General features: G+C 36.9%; 1 long non-coding RNA gene across 1 annotated transcript in view; it reads left to right on the top strand.

The window, feature by feature from the left end:
• Positions 1-21,610, top strand: part of LOC121070113 — a 368,067-nt gene that overhangs the window by 85,310 nt on the left and 261,147 nt on the right. The window contains exon 2 of the long non-coding RNA XR_005819903.1: positions 9,173-9,382. This is a non-coding gene — a long non-coding RNA (uncharacterized LOC121070113). The remainder of the gene's footprint in view (positions 1-9,172; positions 9,383-21,610) is intronic.

The following is a 21,610-nucleotide window of genomic DNA, read 5'->3' on the forward strand; positions in this document are numbered from 1 at the left end:
ACTGGGATTGTTATCGACACAGAGAACTGGTTCAAAAGAGGCTTCTCAATAAGCAAAGAGAAAGCTGGAGTCTCAACAAAAAAGGCCTCTACCTCAAAACGGATTTGTACCTGTATCCCATAATGGATTTGACTTCAGCATAATAACAAATTAATGAGCCAAAAGACTGAGACCAAAACTGTCTGACCTTGAACTCTAAGAATGGCTGGTCGGATCTCCTTGGAAACCATTAGAAGTGTAAATGGAAAGCCCATCCCTGTACTGCACACTTACGTAGCAAACTGGAGAGAATTGCTTTCCAGAATGAATGAAGTGCAAGAATAGTTAAGGAGTTATTTGAACAGCTCAAAGATAAATGATTCTTTTTTTGTAAGTCTTTCATCTTAGTTTTTTTATTTGAGCAAAAGCAGCTTATGACATATGCAGGAAACTACTGACAGACTTCACTACTCACCGTACTAGAACATGGAAGGAAAAAAGGAGATGTGAAGTATGAAGCCATGAAGTCTGACTTACAAAAAGACCAGATTGTGCACCAGATTTAGGAAACAATGCAGATAACTTCCTTGTAATGAAATTGGAGGGATATGCCATATTTTTTGTAATCTTTTTAAATATGCTGTTTTCCAAGGCTGTGCCACAAGTCTATCAGTTCTACAGCTTCAAGTGCTGTGTAGGTGAAAACATGTATGAGGAAAGGCTGGATGGCTGGTAAATAATGTTTTCATAGAGTTCATTTGTGCTGCTGTTACTTGTGCTTCTACTATACAAGTTGTACTGCTTGGAGCAGAGGAATCCTGTGAGTATGCAGGCACAAAGGCTGAAGAAATGTTTGCTTGGTATTTTATAAAAATCTAAGGAGACAAGTCATTATTTGTACATTAGAAATACATCTCTGTTCTTCAGTCCCCTTGGTATCACTACTTGGCATGGAAATTCTGACCCTATTAACACTGACTGAGTCTGAGGTTTATTTTTGGAAGCTTTTAAAAAACATCTGGGGAATATCTTTCAGTTTTAGTCATATACTGTGTCTTCTTTTTCAAGTCTTAAAGGTAAAAAAAATCCCAGGGCTCTGCTTGGCCTTATGTGACTTCTGTATTAAAGTATCTGTGTTCCTAATCTTATCTAGTTTTTGTGGGAGATAAAAATGTCCAAGTGATTTTGATAGATTTCAAAACCTTGGTTCATATCCCACTTCCTCTTAACCTTACCTAATTCAATTCACAATTTTGCAGGCTTCTCTGGAAAATTAAAAATATATCCTCGGTCTTCATACTGTGTGCCGTATTTCATTGCAAATATGATGCTATGTCTAGCTTACTGCTGAGTCTTCAAGTGTTTTTATTGTATGGCTTTGGAGCAAGGCTATCTGAATTTTGGAATATTGTGCCACAGATGTCCACATTAAAATACAAGCAGTCTATGCTAATCCAACAGATCTTTGCTCCTTCCCCCTAGAATTTCCATCAGGAAAGATAGAAATTGCTATTTTACAAACAGGCCCTTTCTTCCTGGAGTGTTATACCCACAATTCAAGTTCATCCTTTCAGCTGCCCTCAAACTCCATCCATACTTGCGTCTCCTCTATTATATATTTTTTAAATGTTTATAGAAAATAAACAAATTAGATCAATTCACATCCTGTGGTAGGACTGGGTGTCAGGTTGCTGTATTTTCTCAGCTCCCATTCTAGTTCCCTTCTTTCTTGAGTGTTGATTATAAACTGGTAGGTAAAAGTGAGTAAAGCTCCAGTTTGTTCAGTAGTGTGGGACCATTCCCTGGTCACTGTCACAACCACTACCCATCTAGACAGGCTGAGAAGGCCAGGCAAGCATTGCTAGACTACTGCCCACACAAGTCTTCTTGAAGTATTAAAAAAAGAAGCATTTTTTTTTGCCTTTAACCAAAGTGCAGAAATCTTACTGCAAGAAAGACTCATCTCACAGTATTATGATCTGGCTTATGCTAATCCTAGCAATTTGAATAACCCTTGGATTTATCATCTAATTGTGTGGGGCTTACCTATTATTAATTCATAAATTTTCTTGGATATACTTTTAGCAAAACCATTAAATGGGAATTTTTCTAGCTAAAAAGAAATAAATAGAACACCATAATCTCAAAGGAGCAGAGCTTCTTGAGCCAGCTTGCTGGGAAGCAGCTGAGCAGTAGCCAAAATTAATTTGTTCTTTAGAACTTGCTACTCTGAAATTCCCTATCACTCAAGATTACTTTGGTGATATTTGTTATCTTTTAACACACCTACAACAACTGCAAGTGGGATTTTCTGAGGTGATAAAAGAAGGTAAATGCTGAAACCCCACTAATTTGGAAAAGGTGTTATGGAAATCCAAGTGGTTTTTTTCAGGAAAAAAAAAAAGAAGCTCTTCTTTAAGAAAACTATTCAGATATGCTGAAGGCTCTTAAGCTGTTGCTCATTTTTTTTGTCCATTAAAATAATAGCGAAAATCAAAATGTTTCAGTTCAACTTTGTCAAAATGAGACATACCCACTTTAGTTTCAGAACTCATCTTCATCAGAAATTGTTTAAATTTACTTTTTAAAGCAGAATAGAACCTGAGAGTAAAATCCAATATCTCTCTTTATTTTTAACAATTGTTTCTACAAAGTGTCTTGTGGAATCAGACAGAAACCTCCCCAAAACAGTTATTAACACAGCTCACGAAACCTGTGCCCAAGTCTTTTAGGCTCATTGCAAATGTTCCTGGCCAATAGTAACTGTTTTTGCTGGGAATAAAGTAACCGTGTAGGGAATATTGTTGATTTATTTTTTCTTAACATCATTTTACAGGAGGAAATGAAGAGAAAATGGTGCATGTACAAAGATTTCCACAGTACTGCTGTCAAGATCAAAAGACCAGAGTTAATGACCATGTGGATGACAGTGAAAAACAATTTATTAATGTTATCTGCATTACAATGTATAAGAGAACTTTTGGCAATGAAGTAGAATTTATGGGACTGAAAATAAGTGAACCAAGATCAGGCAATAATTTATATTTGGACCAATAGCTTAAGACCTGATTATCAACCATTAAATAGTTAAATCCAGATTTTGAACTTTGGTCCCTCTCAAATATGTTACTTGATTTTCTGGAATGCAGAAGACTTGTAGCTAAAAGTTGGCTCATGTGTCTTTTGGTTTTTCATCCAATTAAGAATATTTGTAGTCTGCATCTGAAATCATTACTTGTTAGTTTTAATATTCACACAGTTAAATAAGACAAGAAATCATAGTATAAAGATAGATTTGCAATGTCGATATCTCAAATTTCAAGGACACAAGTCTGTGACATTTGACTGTTTGCACTTGGTATTTGCACATTTTAACATTTTTATTTTGTGAAGACTTTTGTGAAACATAAATATCCGAATGTTAAGCAAACATTAAAAAACTGAATTCATTTTCAACTCATATGGTTTATTTATGACTTTAGAGAACCATGCCATTCTCTACCCTAATGCTCAAACAATGTTTATTAGCAGTAGATACATGTGATATTTTTGTGTTCATTTTTGATTTATTTTTCTCTTTGTTAGTTAGGAAAAATACTTTCTGAATTAATAATGTTGCCAAGTCCAAGCCATCCAGAGACTTGCCTTCTAAAGGATCGGCCTTGTGGACAGCTGATGCACATATGGTATAAACACTTGAGCGCTCCTTCTGTTTTCCAGTTTGGAGACCCAGCTCTGAGCACGGTGGCAAGAAAGAACAATTGCCAGATAAAGCTTGTCTAGAAAATCAGTGCTCAGTCAGATGAAAGCAAGACAGATTTCCTTAATGTTCTGAATGGATAGCTTGGTTGATCACGTTGTCCAGCCCAAATTTACTGCACCCTTTGTCTGACAGAGTTTATTGCAGATTCTCTATCACCCCTTTCAAGAAAGTGTTTCTAATGACTGCACTTTTTTTTTTCACTTGGGTCACACAGGCCCCCAGCCACCCTCCAGGTAAATTGCGACTGGATGATATAATTTGCAATTGGATCTGACCCCTGCAACTTTTCTTATTTGACACTAATAGTCCTAAATCTCACAAGTAGTCATTCTTGATGGAATATTCCATGACCTGGAAGCTGAAAAAAAAAAAAAAAAAGGCTAGATCTTGGTCCACAGTCGGAGATTTATTCTGAGCTGAGCCAGATAGGTTACTATGAATTTATTTTGTGGAGAATTCTGATTTCATGGTTCACACTGAACTGTGGATAAAATTCTTTCCATAAAGTACATTATTACTCTCTCAATGCTAAGGTTTTAGATGAGTGTGTTGAGAAACCTAGTCAGGATGGGAAAGTGTGTGAATCCTGCTGCTCAGAAGACAAATTTGTTCCTTCAATCAGAATGGATTGGCCAGCTAAAATGATTGCACCTCCTTGACTGCATGGGAAAAGTCTAGTATTGCTTCATGGCTTTAAGTTTTACAGGAAGGTGGTCTAAATCAAGGGTATCATAAAGTTTCTACTAAGCTTTTGTTAATGAGAAATTGTTAGAAGAACTTTTTTGGTCTATTTATACTTTATTGGATACTATACGTTGGCAGTCACTTTTTCAGAGGAAGAAATAGTTAATTTTCTTGTTTGTTTCTTCTCACAGATGTTTTTTTCTTTGGTCTTCCTGCTCAGTCACTTGGCCTAAGATCAAGAAATGTGTGTGGAAGACATTTTTTAAACTGGGCCTTTCATAAAAAATGTCTTAAGGAGGAAATAAGGTTCCAGCTTACAACTTACACTAAACATTATAGTTACAATCCAAAGGAGAGATTTAGTGATGCCACTTGTTGATTGCAGTCTTCATATGTCTACTTTCTGCTCTGAGACACTTTCAGATTTGTCACAAGCAGTATTCCCTGTTTGTCTTTCCCTTGACACTGTGGTGCTCCCTGTTAAGCTTCTGTGAGGAACTGATCTTGGCTTCTCGAGGTGATACTGCCCACCTCTTCTTTCCTTCCCCCCCCCGCTTTTTTTTTTTTTTTTTTTTTTTTTTTAGTTTAATATTGCTGAGGTGGGGCAGAAATACTTCCATGCTTTTGGAAGTTGTCATTCACTTGTGCAATTTGCAAAAAGGAATCATCCAACTGACTTGGACAGGAAAACAGTGAGGAATTATTGAGACACTGCAGGTAATTTAATTAAAAATAGGATTTTTATGAGCAGTGTTAATGTGTGCTACCTCAGCTAACCTGACAATAAAGGTTTTGCATGCTACAATGACATCTGGCACAGAATCACATGTAGGAATTATGCAGAGGCAATAAAAAGCACTTAATTAGCATTGCAAATAGTATTCCAACATTTATGAGATGTCTGCAAATTTGCATACAGATACGTAATTACATAATTTGCAGCTGTTGTGTTTGTTCCTTAAGACCTTGCCACTTTATTAGTAGAATATGTAAATCAGGAATTAATTCCTTTCATCATCTACTTTCTTAGCAGTCCATAAATATGTGGCAAATCATGAGAACTTGATACAGCTTGTTTATCTGGACTTTCTCATCTTGTCTCAGAATGGTGTGAAAACAAAACCGTATCCCTTGGCTTACTTTGCTCTAGCAGTCTTTTAAGAGGTTTTAAGCACATCTCATTTATTATCAGTTTTTTACACCCCATTCATCTCTGAAATCTTAGTTTGTGCGGTCACACTGCAAATGTCTTTTGGTTTATTCTCTTCTAGATTTAAAGAGTTTTAAGTAAATATTAGTACTTTCTGATAGCGATAGTTTTTTTTGTGCTGTAAGTAAACAGAGAAGGCTGGGATGGAAGGATATCTGACCAAATAAGAGTGCTGTATAGGTAGCTTATTTAATTCAATGTGAACCTGGGGAACTTGCCTAAAAAAAAAAAAAAAAGAAAATTGGACCACATACTTAGCTAGAGGAAATATTGCCCAATATATGTGAGCAATAGATTTCTCTGCCTGAATAAGCTTGGACAATTTTCACCTCTGTACCAATGGACAAGGACATGAAAAACATTTATCCAAACCAGCTTTCTTGAAATATATTTGAATATATGCTTCTATATAGTGTTTGCTGTATGAATACTTCTGTAGCACCTTTCTTTTTTTTGGCTCAGGGATGGCTTGCTGAGGTACAGTGAGATAACAAAAATTAGTTCTGGCTGCAGATTTTGAACATTTTGTTAAGCCAATGGAAGTAAGGAGTAGAAAAAAGAAGTTATTTTTATTTTTTAATATGTTTTTCCTTGTGTGTTTTGACAGTGCTTTTACAATAATCATGACATTGTCCCTTCCATGTAATGGAAGCTTTCCTTTATGCTTGGGCCCTTTTAAGAAAGAAGTTCAAAGCAACAAGGGATTTCAAAGCAGGAAGGAAGAAAAGCATTTTAGAAAACTGTGATTGTGTCCTCCCCCATGGAGAACTTAGAGACAACAAAGTTAATTTGTATTTGGAAATAGACTGGATTGCGAACTGTCAGTTCCTTTAGCACTCTTTCAATGGATAAAAGTGTTTTACAGTAATGTAGCCTGAAGTGTATTTTTGTTTATTGAGTATGTAATGACTTCTCATTACTTTATCTTGTAATCTAAATGACGAGTGCTAAATGACGATCTGTTTATACAATAAGTATAATTAACAATGAATATATCCTTATGAGTTTTGTTGCTGCATTGTCTGGGTATGATAATGGGAATTGCAAATGAAATCTTTCTGACCAGAATGACTGATCTGCCTTATAGACATTGCGAGTGATGGTTTTTATGGAGGGAGGGAGGTTGTAGTAACTGAAAGAATAAAATAATAAGCTTGCATAAATGCACAAAGCAAAGAAAGGAGCAACAGACGTTTCTTTTCATATAAACCAAGTGGGTGAGCACAAGGGTGTCGTTCTCTTTGCTGACTGCTCCAGCGGTGTTGTTGCTGGTAGCAGCTCTGCTGAAAATAGAAAGAATGAAAACAAGACCTGGCTTCATCTTGCTGTAGCTAGTCCTGGTTTACTACAGTTCATCTTTTCTTTTTTGAGGGGAGTTTGTTAAAGGATGAGTTGGCATCGACAGTACAGATGGTTCTGAGATTTCTCTGCAGTACTAACTGCAGAATGGAGAGCTGGGGAATCCAAATTCAGAGACTAAATCCTTATGACTCAGGGCTAGCACAGCCTAAATGGTCTAGGCTTGCTACCAGCCAGACGTAGATGGAGAATGTGTCTTAGCTCAGTGCCTAATTTGCTTCTGAATACAAGCTGCTAAAGCTGTGTGGTGTCACACTAGGTGTGCGGTGAGGAGAGATCTATAATTACGCAGAGATATTATCATTCACCCAGTAGTACAGATATACTACACTTTTTTCAGGACCTTATGACACTTAAGTGAACAAGGAGAATTTCCTTGAAGTGAGGTGTCTTTGTGGTAGCGAGGATGTCCTCTCCCTTCCTTCACCTTTGCAGCTGCTGCCTGTGTGCACAAAGCTGGGTCGAGCAGGTGGCATGGCAAGTCTCTGACCTGCTTTCCCTCCTATCCATTGTCAGAAGATCTGTTGCAGCCCCCAGGTTTACCGGTATAAATTGGAGGTGCCTGTAGGCAGTATCAGTGGTGGCACAACTCTGAGAAGCTGAGGAGAGGAGCTGAAATGCTGGCATTGTCACCTGTCCTGCTGGCCCTCCTGACCTGGCTTGAGCTCTGGTGCCTTTTGTGTGGATTCTGAGTGCTAAGTTTTAAATCACCTATAAAATTTATTTTGCCAGAAGAAGGGCAGGGAGCAACACAGTGTCATGGAGAGGGAATTGTACAAAGCGATGGGGTTTGAGAACACAGCAAACTACCTGGGCAGGGGCTGACTTTGTATCAGCCTGTTGTACAGGCCTGAGGACAGAGGCCTCAGTCACGGCTGGGGGCTCCGAGCTGCTGCCTTGAGGCAAAGACAAGGCCAGGAACATTCTGTGATGAATCCCTGTGGCTGTCCTTTTTCATGTGAGATATGAATCCTCCAGCTCCGGATGGATGACAATTAAGGTTTTATTTCATCTTCTAATGGTGCTTCTCCTGTTGTTTTCTGGTTCTTATAGCTAGAGCTACTAATAGGCATAGTGACATGGGACGTTCCCTTGAACTAAAGGTCCACGACATTTTTTCTCCTAATTAAGCTATGTGTTTCTAAGGCATGCAGCAGAGTTTTCTCTTTTTAAAAGGTATGGGAGTTCCTAGTGTTTTGATCCACTATCTGAAGTTTTTTACAGCTTGAAAGAGATTCTTCTGAAGATTAAAACTGTTTTTTTTTTTTTTTTTTTTTTTTTTTTTTTTTTTTTTTTTTTTTTTGCCAGTGCCATGCCACATCCCAAATCTAGGACAAAGCAATTAGAAACACGTCTTTTGTCAGCTGAAAAAGCCTACCAAAACGGAGTGGATGTCTGGAAACTCAGGCTTTTGCAGACAGTGGGCTGAGTAAAGGAATCAGTGATACAGCTTCGTCTGCAATGCTAGGGCCAGACAGGAGGTGACTCAACCTGTGACCAGGTGCCTTCATTTCTAAGGGCTTTAGAAATTTCAGCTTCACAGTGGTCTGTCTTGGTTTAGCTCTGGCTTTTTTTTTTTTTTTTTTCCCTGGATGGTCCCATGTTATTAATAGTAAGGGAAAGAGTCTATACAAAATCACTCTTTATTGAGCTGATGAAAAGAAACTAGTTACACATGTTTCTGTGGCAGCTGGCACTGTCCTGGTCTTGTCTGTCATCTCTAGATACCCTTGTTATATGAAATACTGAACTCATGCTGTGCAAGCCAAAGAAATAATTTCCTTCCTTTTAGTGAAGAGTAGATGGTGGAGAAACTCCATATCAATTTAATTCATCAGCTTCACTGGCTGTATTTCAAATTTAATAGTTTTCAAATATATTTCTAATTTGCTGCTAAGAAAATTAAAATAAAATTCACAAATGCCTTGCCAAAGGCAGTGTTCAATACAAACTAATCTGCACCTCAGGAAGGGATTCAATTTTTTTTTTGTCCATAACTGCACATAATTAGTGTGTCTGCAACAAGCATGTAATTTTTATTATCTGTAAAGAGTTTGGCAGAGGGAATACATCATTACCTGCACATCTAATAATGTGCAGTGCTACAATTCATTTTCTGAGATGCCATGCGTTCTGAAGAAAAGTATTGACTTTATCTATCTTTTTCTTTTTTATAGGCATAGTAGAAGCCTAGCAGTCTGAAGCAGATAAAAAAATAAGAATGAGCAATATGTTGGAAAGACAATTATATAAACAATGAACATTAGTGCACAACATAATCCAGTCCCAAGATCCAATGAATAGCTGCATGCTTCAAAGAGTCTGGGAATGTCAGGCAACAAAAAAGTATACTCCGGTCACCATCCAGCAACCTTGAATATGGATCTGTAAGTGTTTTTATGTATATGTATTTAAAATAGCATAAGTGAATGGCAAAAGACCAAGCCATGAGTAAATGTAGCATTGCTCTTTACTGTTGACCTTTGAGCCTAAATCGTGCAATCTCTTAATATGTAACTTTACTATGAAATGGGATAAGTTATCTTGTTAACTTACGGATGTAACTGTGGATAGAATTTAAATTTTATATTCCTTCTTTCTGAAGGGAAAATGGCATTTCTGCTGTTGCTGTTCTTAGTTTATTTTAAAGCATTTCTTCCTCACATTTGGCTCTGAATATGAAAAACAGCAGAGGGAAGAAAATGTTCTAAAAATAAATTGTGTGAAAAGGACATTTCTATGAAAGGAAATTCTCTGGATAAATACTTAGAGGTGAAATACTAAAGGCTCTTCAGTAAATAAATATTCCATGACAAACCTCAGAGCTGGAAGTGCCTTCTTCAGGTAAGGACTTTCAGTCGGTCTGACTGTATCTTCAGGAGACCACTGGTGGAAACCAGTCTTCATTGCTGGGGGAATGTTGATTTCTCCCATGGAGAAATCTGCAGAATCTAAGGTAATGGTCTAAGGTAATATAATTCCTTTAGGTTGCTAAAACTGCATTTAGTTCATCAACTAATTTCTGCACAGTTATCATATTATGAATGCAATCACAAAGTGGGAAATTCCCTTTTCTGTCTTAATGGATGCTAAAATAGTATTTCATGGCTTATAGGGGTAACAAAAAAAAAATAAAACAAAACAAAAAACCAACCCACAAAAAAGTTTATCCAGTCTAGTTAGATAAATTGGCCACTTCCTTCTATGATTGTCAATGGATATAGCTTTAGACTTTTAGACTTTCCAGATGCGTAAATGATCTCAGCATTTCAGACACAGAATGTCGCTGTTCCTCTGAGTATATGCATGAAGATGACTGTTAATGTGTATATTATAACTTCTTTGGTTTGGGTAGTTTTTATGAAATCTGCTCATGTAAGAAAAAAAGAGAGCACGTATAATAATACTGTAAAATAAATATCCTCTTCATCATCATACACTGAAAGCTTTAAAATTAAAGCATTATGCAAAGTTTGAGATGGAATAAACCTTCTTTCAGGAAAATATCCATTATGCCCATAGGAAAATATTAACTGTCCAAAATTCTCCATTGATTTTTGCTGTATGTGTACATTTTTATTCCTTTATTAGGACTTTCATTCTTCTTTATAATATATATATTTTATTTTATTTTTTTATGGGTATTACTTGGGACTAATACTATGAAGAAATGTTTTTGCTCCTATTTTTAGGAATGTCAGTTGTGATGTCTAAGCAACCTGATTTTTACAGACTGAATATCTTACATCAGGAATTAAAAAAATTACAACACCACAAATAGTGAGCTGCTATGTAAAGTCATTGCCTTAATTCTTTTTTCTATTTGCTCTTTCAAATTTTTGCTTTCCTTTTCATTGACTGCGAATATTTTTCAAGTTTTCTCAGGAACTGCAATTATGCTTAGGATGTGAAAATATAAATTATATTAAATCTATGTTTATTAAAACTAAAAAAAAATAGTAATCCTATGGAGCCTTGCCATTCTATTTTTAATACTTTTTTATTTGCCCAGTTGATGCAATAATGCATGAAGATTAAAAAATTAAACATCTTTCCACTAAAGAAAACCACTACATACTGATATTTTACCAAGGGAAGTTCCAGAACATTACAGTTGCTAAAGGCTTACATATAACTATTTTTTTTTCTATAATTAACTGTCATTTATAAATAATTAGGTACTAGATAAATTTCAATGACTCCAGAAGGTACATTTTTATCTGAACTTGCAATTTCATTACCTGAAAGGGGAGCAGTTATTTTCAGGTTTTTGATCAAACACGGTGCCTGAAATCAACTGTGTTATTTCAGAAACAGTAACTACTGGTAAAACCCCTCAGTCAAAACTGAAATTCAGGGAGCTATTCAGTGAGATAAACTGCAAAATTACAACCCATTCCTCTGAGATTCTATGCACCAACAGTTAGCCTTAAGTGATTCCATCATGGCTAATTACATATTATCACTCCTGATCTTTAACATTTCAATCAACCTTTAGTTGTGCTGTTTATATATAATTTGTCTCTGTTTATGGTTTTATGCGATCATTATGCCAACCTTCATTTAATTAAAACTGGGATGGTGGAGGCTTTGCCGTATCATTCTTATCTTTTAGATACTTTGGTGTAGAAATTACCTCCGGACTTGAATGTTGAGAAGTGCTGAGAGCTTGACTTAAAGGCTGTTCAGGCATAATATGTATAAAGATCCTCTGTGGCCAATGCAGAATGATCATCTTCCAATGGTTTTATGATTTGGCTAACAAAACATTTTACTCACAAAGGCTATTTAAGATATTCCTATCTTTTTGTGTCCTCTGCTTCTGTTTTGGCTCAGCAGCCTCTGTTTTCAGCTGCCTCTCTGTAGTTAGCTGTCTTTCACTGGACTGATGGGAAGGACAGAGGGCAAACCAAACATCTCTGCTTGCCAAATATGACCAGTTGGATTGGGCAACCTGAGTAAAGTGAAGTGCTGAAATACATAATGTAATTATGACCAGCAATATTGCAGCTGCACACTGTTCAGTTATACCAGCCTGATGCTGCAGTCAAGCTTATGATAATACTGAAAGGAAGGGTTTGCTGGCTTGCATGATACTAGTTCAGTGCTATTGTGGCTGCTCTTCCTGGGTTCTAGGAAAAGGTTGCACTGTGCTTCCCTGCCTCTGAGACATGCTTCTCTCTGTGCAGCCAGCTCTGGGATCAGTGGATCGTCTTCACTCTGTGGAGCAGATATACCCTTAACATCCCTTAAGCCACCAAATCTGTGGCTGTGAATCAAAAATTTAGAGTTCTCATATTGTATGCGGGAAGAGCTAGATACCACAGAGCAACACTGATAGGAGCCAGTAATGGAAGGAGGGATTTTCAAAAACCGTTCACCCCGGATGTCTGATTCTTTTGGTTCTCTGACTGGTGGATTGGAGTGGGGCACCTTCTTGCACTTGGGAGTCTTCAGACAAGAAGACTCTTGGAGTTAAACTTCAAAAGCATGCCTGCTTTTTTAGAAGTCCATGCTGTAAAGACCCCAACTTTCTTCTTCCTTGTGACCTCTTTTAGTTCGGGTGGTAGGTTTAGTTAGGTGGTATCGTTCCCCTTCCAAAACAGTGGCACACTTGCACACTTCTTTCAGTGAAGCTGACAGATACCAAGACTTAACTGTTTTGGGTGAATGTTGATGGGTTGAGAGTGAGATAGGTGTGCTCTGCCTAGTCTGGTGTTGTAGAGGGGCCTCTGGACTGTTGGTTTGCGCCACAGTTTTGCACAGCTTATTCAGGGTGGAAGGGATGCTTTTAAAACACCAGATGGTAAAAATAGACTGGTTTAGAAACCAGGGGGTAATACAGGAGACACCTGAACTGTAATTTTCTGTTTGATTTCAAACATTTTTACGTTTGTGAGTACAAAGCTGGCTTGTGATAATTCTAGAAAGAAAAGTGATGAGTGGGTGGGGAGGAAACACTGTTCCTGGCAGCATGCAAAGCTAATAGTGCAAACAACAGTGCAGCTTGAGCTACTTCTATGCAGCACTCTCCCGTTCTTCATGAACTTGTGGCTTGGATCTCTGCTGGTTTAGGGATCACTGTGCTGCACTCCACTTCATGATGTAGATGAGCTGCCAGGATTGCTTGTCTGCCTAAATCCTGTCTGAGGTGTCTTTGTAAAACACTGAGACTACATCTAGAGCCAGACTTTTGTTTTAGACCACTTTTAGCATCATCTGAATGTTAACCGCAGTCTGAATGAATGACTCCTAGCTGTGAATGTATCGACTGCAAAACGAAACCTGAAGTCATTCGCTGCACGGTTCAGACAGAATCAAACAGAAGTTTAGTTGTGGCAAAACAAAACAAAACAAGTAAAAAGTGTTTTGAGTTTTCTTACTGCAAAGATGACCTCCCACAGGGGTTCAAAGCCATGGTCCTTAATCCATGTTTATGTAGTTGAGTCATTGGCGTTGATTTTCGGAAATCTCAAAATGTCAGCTCTCATGGGAATGGCTGGGTACTGAGCATTTACAGATACACTCTATAATACAGATTTTTGATGATAGGTGTGATATCCTGTAAGAAAAAATGGCCTATATTTTTGCCATTTTTGACCAAGAAATTATAAAGCGTAAATCGTATATGAACAATGTAAGTGCAAGCATAAAGTATTACTGTGCAATTATTGTTGGAAACATTTCTGTTAATACTTGGGGCAGCAACACAAAATGCTTTCTCCTTGGGAGTAACTCACAGTTCCTGAAGTTGTTCTAAAAACAATCTGTTTTGACCTCATGAGCAAAGAAGCTTTGGCCATACTTTGAAGCGAAGGCAAGAGGAAAGGTACTCCTTTCTCTCAGATAGGTCTCTTGCGTGAAAAGGAGAAGACAAATGAATGCTTGGAAAGAAGACTATTTTAGTTTGAATGGTAAATTTTGAAGTTTTATGACTGAAGATTTTTTTTCCTTTTATATTAGTTTTGTAAAACTTCAATTAACAGGATTAATTTAGGTAATGCACAAAGTACTTTCAAATGTTGTCCTTATTTGAGTAACCCTTTTCGCTATGCTTCATTTTTCCAACCGTTAGTTCATATCTGGGCAAGACTGACTGAATGTCTTTGGTGATAAGTCCCTGCACTGCTGAGAAATGAATGCCTTTTAGTTTGGTCTTGTTCACTCAGTGATCTGCTGGAGGCAATTATGGAATTTTTGGATCTGACCTAGAATTTTTCTCTACTAAAATGTAATAGGCCACGTTACTGCTGGAGATTTTAAGTGCCTCTGCTCTAAACAGGCAGCCTCAACACTGATAAATTCTCTGTCTCAGATGAAGGGAGGCAGTTTTTCAATTTTCCATTTATTACTCTCTCAAACTTTTCTATATGACTAAAATTATTAAGAAAACTATGGTAATACAATTACGGTGTAATTGCAGTCACGTTTCATAATGAAAGAGGCATTTTCTTTATCAAACACAATACAAACTGCTCATTTTGTGTGTGTGTGTATGGGGGGGGGGGTTGTTAGGGGGAGTAGGGGTTCATTTGTTTGTTTTTGATGGCTTTATTTATTTATTTATTCTGTTATCCTGCTGACAAAAGTCTAGTTATTTTTTTTACAAACATGCAGCATGCAGTCTTCTCCTTTTCTCTTCCCATTCTGGTTAATGCCCTTGTATTTTTAAACAGGAAATGAATGAAGAGCAAGTATGAAGAAAATCTAAAAGTCCATGAATAGTGCAGGGAAACTGAACTGGGAACAAAAGTTCACTTTTCAGTATAAGATGAGCTACAGAGCTTTCGAGAACAAACAACCAAAAGGAAATATATTTTCATCACCCAACACCTACAATTCATAGTGGACCTCATTGCCACACAACTCTGTGGAAGATGAATATTTGTATGCATTCTGGAAAAGATACAAATTCATGATTATGTCTATCAGTGGTTATTCACAGGATGGTGTGGCTACCATCTTTCTCTTGTTTGCCAGATATTGTTATGCCAGAGGAAGAATCAATCCACACATGGCTTGCTCCAAATAGCTTTCCTCTAAACATCCACAACTCAGTACATCCAGGGACAAGATCCTAGGCTTTTAGAGTTTTTAAAAGATGTGCATGCCCAAGTTGCTGCTTTTCTTTTTGCAAAAGGAGCATTAAGGTAAATGTTAAAAATGGGTATGTCAGAATTGATTTTTGTACCTCAGAATAACTATTTTGCAGAAATTGGAAAGCAATTCAATAAAAAATTAGAAAACATTTTTACTGGCAGGAAGTCACCTGTCCCAGAATTACTTTAGGGAGACAATCCTCATGTCCAACTCTTTCTATATTAAAAACAAATGTTCTGTGGCATTTCACTACACAGCTCATACACCTTATCTAGAGGTAATTTCTAACAGATTCCCACTTGCTCTGCAAACATAAGTTTGTAGGTACTCGCTTACCCCAAGAGGCAATTTTATAAGTGAATGAAAATCAGTTCAAGCCAAACTATTTTTTCCATCACTTTATACCTTAGCAAACTGATACTGACTAAATGGGATGAAGTTTAATGCAGACTATTTACAATGTATGGCACCTCTTTTCACATCTCTATATATTCTATCAATATCTCTTTTTAAAATGTAATATCTCTCTTTTTAATGTAGTTTGTTATCCAAAGTTTAAAAATTATTTCTTTCCTCAATAAGGTGCACACAAGGATAAATCCAAGAGCTGGCAAAATGTGACAGTTAATATCCATCTTCAGTATTTCTAAAAATGTATTACTTCAGCAGCCAAGTGCATATTACTTACAAAAATATATATGCATAATCTAGTATTAATAATTGTAAAATATTGAAGATCAAATTATGGCTGCCCTGCTGCAGTTTTGCTATGATTTGAATGGCCAGTAGAAAGCTCTACATGTTTCTTGTATAATTGGGAAGCACAGTATGTTACCTGCATTTCTTCAGCTTAGAGAGCTTTGGCCAAGCATACTGGAAAGAAAACAAACCTGGCCTAAGCTATATTCACACAAAAATAGTAGTTTAGAGATGGAGGGCTGAACAAGCACAAAATACTGCTTTTCAGAAGTTATTTTGACACCTCAAAAATGTATGTCTTGCAGGATCTAGTATCTTTTTTTTTTTTTTTAACTAGAAAATCTTTTTTATCTATTGCTTTCTTTCTGTATTCCAACATTCTTTATTAACAGCTCATTTCATTTACATAAATTGCCTCCTTCTCTGGGTATGGAAGAATTTGTAGACTAGTGTGTTTAACGAAGGCTGGTTTTCAGTCCATTGTAAACATTTTCACATGAGCTAGTCTTGCTCAGAATTTGATTCCTGACTCTTCTATATCAGCATGGAGAACTAGAACTCTGGTCTAGATCACTGATTGAATATTCCAAGAGTGTTAGAGTTTAAACTCTGAAATTAAAGCTTCAGGTGAGATAGAGACCTTTATTTAAGTAGACAAATCAGTAAAGGTGGGTTAGGTTGTTCACTTAGATTTAGCATGTCCTATGTGAAGTCAGACAGTTCATCCATCAGTTCTTCAACTAGAATCCTTTAGAGATGCAAACTAAAGTTCCAGGAGACGGAAAACTTTAAGTAAATTACAGAGATACTCATGTTTGTAACCAAAACAACAGCTTTTTTATCTGATAAACAGTATTTTTCCTCAAATTATTCTGAAACGCATCATCATGCTCAATTTATTTGCAAAGCTGACCATTCCGAATGATCCATTATCACTTTGGACCTGATACACATAAAATCAAGTCTGAAGAAGAGGAAAATGTGATTTTTCAGTGTATTTGCCTCCAAAATTCTTGTCAAGAAAACTGAAAAAAAAAAGTCCCCAGCTTCCTGATTCTATCAGACATTCACTGTTTTTCCACCACTCAACATAGAGGAGTTCCTGCATGTGCACTGAAATTACCAGAATATTTAGTACTTACTAGAGAGCTTCTGTTCTATTTTGTTCTATGACTCAGTGTCAGCAACTTTGTGTTTTGAATCCTCATACAGAAGAACGTAAGAATAGCATCACAGAAGGGCTCCTCAGAAGATATGTTTGGCAACCTATAGACAGGTAATCAATAAAATACAATTCTGTTTATCTCTGCAGATATGCAGAAATATCAAATAGCATTCTAATATTGCCTGTTCCATTTTCCCCAGTTGAATAGCTCCCCCTTTCCATCCATAGATGCACGATAAGTTTCTTTCTTTCCAGCTTCACAGCATGAGCCCATATGGTGGCAACCTCTGGACTATTTTACTGCAGCTCTGCACAGCCACTTCAGTAGGTTTTTATATACTTGAACCTGAATAACAGATAATGCCGTAGTCAAAGTGGTTAGGAACACAGGAATGATGTACGTCTTCAAATCATTGAATCCAGTCCTGTTCCACTTCAAGAATCATCTAATCTAATCACATTTAAACTGAAGAGATTTTCTTTAGTCCTAGTTCCTGCATTAGGAATTTGTGCTGTCAGTTCGCTCCTCAAGAGGTAAAAAGCCTCTCTTCCCCAGATCTTTCTGCTACCCCTTCCCTGAGTCTTATTAATAGTTTGACCATGGATGGTAGAGTGTTATTGATCTAGTCACAGTAGTGCAGCTCTTATTTTTTCCCCAGTTCTCTCTTGGAAATGCCTTTTACACATTCCACTTCTGTCTGTTTTCATATGCACATAACGCTGCTGTCACACAGTTCTCCAATGATTACTTAATAAACTCACATCTTTTTCCTTCTTATGTAGTTTCCAGTATAGGATGAACCAACTTCTAATGAATAATAATTCTTTTTAGCTCTGAAATATATAACCTTTCATGTTTTCCTATTATATTTTATCCCATACTTTCTGTTCTAGTGCTCAAGATCATTCAGTTCTTCCTTTATGCTATTCTGGTATCTTTTTTTGCATAACTAAAGTTTCCTAACATGTTGTCACCAAATTTAATTGGCACATCTCTCACTTTTTCCTTTCTGTGACAAGCTGATTAGTGACAATATGAAAATAAGAGTAATACTCCAAGGACTCTGTTGGTAATCCCTGTATATCCTATGTCATCAGTACTTGTCTCAGTTTCAATATTTTCTGCCCCCCTGCCTTTTATAGTTATTTTATTAATCCCTCCGTTTTCCTGATAAATAGGTAATCATCTGTTCTAATTAATAGTAAAATATTATTAACCATGCCTAATATTAATTTTCTAATATCATATACAAATAATTAATAATTACTCTTAATTATTAACTGATCAGGAAGTAAAACTAAAAATCAATTGATTATTAAGTAGAGAGGAATTTGAATGCTTGCCAAGTCCAGAGAGATTAGATCTACAGCATTTCTGATAGGATATGAGTTAATTTATCAAAGTCAACTTATCAAAGAAAGATATTGGATGAGGGTGATGTGATCAAATTTAGCAGATACTTGCTGTCTTCTGTCCACCTAACATAATCAAAGAAAGCTCCTTCAGACCAGTTTGATTCAGTTATGGAAATGCTAGGGGCAATGGAAAGGTGAAAAGACTCATCAAAATCGAAGAGGCATAAAACCAAATTCCCTTGGTTTGTGTATTATTTAGGAAATGCAAACATGACATTTCCCACTCTTTCTAATAGTCATTTCATGGACATTTCTAGAGCTATTGGTTTGGTCTTACAGGCTAAAGTCTATTAAAGTAGAAATCTTCATATAGTTTGCTCATCGAGTGGGTGCAGTCAGTGTGCTTTTCTCTCCTGTAATTGTTTTTTGCTCTTTTTTAAGACATGTCTGCCCAAGTAGCTGTGAAGCAGGACAGTCCTAAAAGTGTGAAATGACAATATCAGACAGAACAGGACATTTTCTCACTAACCTTTTAATAAGCATGACATTCCTTAGTTTTTGCCTTTTTCCCCCCTCTGGCCTACTTTTGACTTCTACACCATTATTATCCTCACATAAATACTTGGTTTCAGCTGTACTGATCCCTCCTCATACAGGAAAGGCCTTCCTGGCCGTTGTAAATGTTCATCACCAAAGCTAATTCCCTTGTAAGTATGGAGCTTCTGTTTGGATTAAAGCACTGTTGTACAATGATTAAAAACACTTACATGTATTCATTCTTTCAGCTCCTGTATTCCGATCTATGAGGCAGTTTTGGAATGCTGTGACTATTTTGATAGCCTGTCATTATGTTGTTTTGATCCTTCATGTGCTTCAATGCTTAACCTGATTATTATTTATGTCAAAACCAGTAAATGAACAGCTTTATATTCACACTTTTAGGACAGCTTTTACAGTCTGACAGCTCAGTCAGTAATTCATTCATTCACTCCAGAGCACTTACTCAAGTGCTTATTGGAGGGAAATTCACAGTGTGCTAGCAAAGAAAATAAAGGCAGTGATAATGGCATAATTTCATCTGAGGTAAAGTTTCTGAATATGTAGGTTTAATACTTTAAGATCCCTTGTCACCCATAACTTAAGATATATTTAAGACTCAGCTTGCAGAAACAGTGTCCAGCATCTTGCAGAACTGTTTGCAGTATTGTTTGATTTGCTGTGTAGGGCAATTTTTTCTCTAACTTTTTGTTTTCTTGATTATATTCTTGCCTGGATTACTGTTGCATTGCCCATTGTATTCTAGGTAAGAATCTGTGTGTCTCAGAATATATCTCCAGTAAATACATTTACTGAGATAGCCATATCAGTTAAGAGTTTGAAATTGTATAATCTCTGATGCCAACAAAACCCGCTAGTGTAAATATTGTTATAATAACAGAACTGAGTTACTTAAAAATCACAGATATGTGGGGCTTATGCACTGAAACAGAGCATAGCTTTCTTGGGATAACCACAGTCATGCTGGATGCACTTTGTTAGTATAGGTATGTTTATAGTCCCTTACCTATAAAAGGCAGTCATCATTGATAGTTTTGCCCAAATCAAATAGTCTGTCTTCATAATCTGTCAATAATTACACCTTCAGTAAAAACAAAAAAGCCAGAGCATCGTGCAAGCCTGGTCTTGTGAAAAACACCATTCTTTTCGAGTCTGGAGAATTAGCAAAAAAATTGATTCCATTCCCTAGCAGGAATGCTAAGTAGAACCCTGTCAAATTATTGATACTGGAGAAGGAGAGCACAGTGATTGACCAGCAAGGGCTGTATCCAGCACATGAATACCAGAAGACAGGAATGTAAGCTTTTAGGCCCATGATGTGGTTGTGGCTTTGCAAGGTCCCTGTTCAGTGCTGTGCTGCATCACACCTTGGTGTGCATATGTTAAATAGAAATCTCTGGTAAATGAATAAAAATATCTCAATAAACTTCTTAATCTAATCTATCTTTTGGGAATGGTAATGACACTGATAGAATGTTATCTAGCAAATATAATTTCTGGAGTGCCAAGACCAATGTCCTCTAAACATAACACACTATCATGAAATGGATGGTGGAAGTTTTTAGCAGATGATGCTCATACATGTAACTAAGAGTGATCCCGCGAGCAAGGTACCTCACTCTTCTGAGTCACCTGAGCACCTGCTGGATAGCTGTGCCACAGCTGAAGCCTTACTGAGTAATTCAGCATCCAGGGCATTTTATTATTTTCCTTCTGTGCATAATATGAGGCAATAACATTTAGTTGTTGCTTTTTCTGTTCCAAATCTGATGTGTTTCAGTGAGATCTTCCAGAATGAGCAGAATAAAGTCCTGCATTCCCTAACAGCACCTCGCCATCCCTGTTTGTGCTATACCAGCATATAAGGTTTGCCTGAAAAACACCTGTCATGTGGAGCTGGAAAGTGACTAAAGTATTTGTTAAAGATTATACTGTTGAAAACTGCTGCCACATACATTTACTTTTAGAGGTCCTCAGGAGCTGGACAAAGTTCTTTCATTCCAGTTGCATGTTGTGTTTTCATTGACACCTCATTAAGGTGAAATGAAGGGATATAGTTGATACTTTTGCACATTTGGTGTTAAAGGCTCTGTAAACCTGGCTGACTCCTGCAAAATATGTTGACTTGCAGGAAGATAGGCTCACGTAATGCAGGACATACAGGAAATGGTATTACTGGTCTAGTGGTGACTGAGTACTGATGGACATGTGATGGAAAAATTTTTGAGATTATTTCAGTGGGTGTGAAGGATATAATGGAAAAGGCAAATAGACCATGGCAGTATTCCAGAGGGGCAAATTTAAGATGAAACCTGTGTATTATAATAGTGAAATGAACTGAATGAGGTGAACCGTTCTATAAAAGTAATGCTTCTCATAGTGTTATGACATTATTATGAGTTGTTGATGAACAGAAAATGTGATGCTGCCATGATCATCCTTTAACACAGTATTTACTACTCTACTTTTTATTTGTATTTTTTAACTTGATCTTTACTTGTTGTACTTCATTGTTTGAATCCATTGTAGTCTATATGGAGAAATATGTGACTCCATTGGAGAGGTCAGTCTGAGTAAATAGAAGAGGGCCATGGCACCAGCTTGAGCTCTGGCCTAAGGCCCTGCTTAGCTGTTAACATATTTCATGGCATGGATTTCCATGTTAGCATTCCAGTTAGCATTCTTCTAGACAGTGTGTGAACATGGTGTGGATCAGTAGGTTGTTTCCAGTAGGCAG

Source organism: Cygnus olor, chromosome 4 (genome assembly GCF_009769625.2).
Source record: "Cygnus olor isolate bCygOlo1 chromosome 4, bCygOlo1.pri.v2, whole genome shotgun sequence".
Lineage (NCBI taxonomy): Eukaryota > Metazoa > Chordata > Aves > Anseriformes > Anatidae > Cygnus > Cygnus olor.